Below are 1,754 nucleotides of genomic sequence, written 5' to 3'. Positions count from 1 at the left end.
ACTAGTAGATATGTTATGTCTCGAAACCATCCAGAGAATATATAGTTAGATAAAGGTCAAACTAGGGTTCAACTGTATTCACTTACATGTGCAGAGGCAACTTGGTAATGCTAGGATTTGACCTGAGCTTTAGAGGCCAGCAGCACAATATGCTATAATTAGAATGCACTCTCTGTATTCAGCTGAAAGCTAGGGATGTGTCTCTTAAGTAAGTGGCTAGGCAGTTTTATCAAGTCTCTAGCTCAAGTGTGATGAGGCAAGATGAAGCTTGTAATCTATAAGATGAGTAATTAAGGAAGACACAGATCATTTCTTCAAGAATTTGAGATAAGATATAGTTTGGAATGCATGGATATCAAACAGGTAACACTTCTACTTTTAAGCTTGGACAATCCAGTGCTGAATTCCATCAATCAGGTCTCTAATTGGTGTTCTATTGTAGTGGCATTATGCAATGTAGTAAATCAAGTAAATCGTAGCTTGATGATACAGGCCTCATGGGATTTTAACCACCTATGACAGTGGTTTCCAAACAGTGTATCACAGCAAGTTGCTACGAGTGTCCCAATAGTTTCACCAAACAAATAATAATTAAGAACATAAAAAAAACCTCAACAAAAAAATATTGCATGGGGCAGCAGGGGTGTCACACAAATCAAGGTAAGTTGGTTAAAGTGTCAACAATGGAAAAAAAAAAAAATGGAAATCACTGATCTATGAAGATGACACTTGCACTGCCTATATGGGTAGGCATAACCCAGAAAGACTTTGGAGGATTGTAGGTAAAATTTTGTTGAAAAATTTACTTAAACGTTCTGTTGAAAAAATGTATGTGGCACTACATGGGTGTGTGAAATATTTCAAAACTTACAGAAACAGTACTAGTCACAACTACATTTAATGTGGTGACTTCAAAAAACCTGCAGAAGTAAAGAAAGCCTGCAGCCTCAGCTATAGTAGTTCCAAGACCTACACAGCTTACTAGGACAACCACACTTTGAAAAGTTTGAAATAACCAAATAAGCTCGACTGCAAATATCCAGGTGGAAACAGTTAAAAAAAAACAACACATTTTACAGTACATTACTAAACAAATGCTTTTTTTTAAGTGTGAAGGTAATAAAAAAGATACAATAATATCAAATCAGTTTTCTAAAATTTACTTTAATAGTTATATATGTTAATCATAAGCTTATGTAATGTGATGCATGTAGGTTTTCACAATTCAAATTATTGTTACAATTTAAATGGGGAATACATTAAATACTGTGGTTGAAGTAAAAGATCTTGGTGTTGTGATCGAAAATCACTTAAGCCATCTAAACAATGTATTGTAGCTAGCAACAGGGCTAATAGGATTTTGGGTACCATCTGTAGAAATACTGAATATAAGATGAGGGATATTATTATTTCACTGTACAGATCGCTTGTAAGGCCTCATTTAGAGTACTGTGTACAGTTTTGGGCTCCCCTCCTCAAGAAGGACATTAAATTGTTGGAGAAGGTTCAGATAAGAGCCACTAGGATGATACCTGGGATGGTGGAATTGTTCTATGGGGAGAGACTAAAATCTCTAAATTTGTTGTCTCTGGAGAGGAGAAGAGTCAGAGAGGATTCGATTTAGGTGTTGAAGATTATTAAGGGTATTGATAATATAGATCCATCAAACTTTTTTGTGTTTAGCAAAAACAATAGGACAAGGGGTCATAAATTAAAATTTTTCCAGTGTAGGAGTCTGCAGTTTAGACAGTATT

The sequence above is a fragment of the Limulus polyphemus genome, unplaced genomic scaffold, assembly GCF_000517525.1.
Source record: "Limulus polyphemus unplaced genomic scaffold, Limulus_polyphemus-2.1.2 Scaffold660, whole genome shotgun sequence".
Taxonomy (NCBI): Eukaryota; Metazoa; Arthropoda; class Merostomata; order Xiphosura; family Limulidae; genus Limulus; species Limulus polyphemus.
This window is presented reverse-complemented; position numbering follows the sequence as displayed.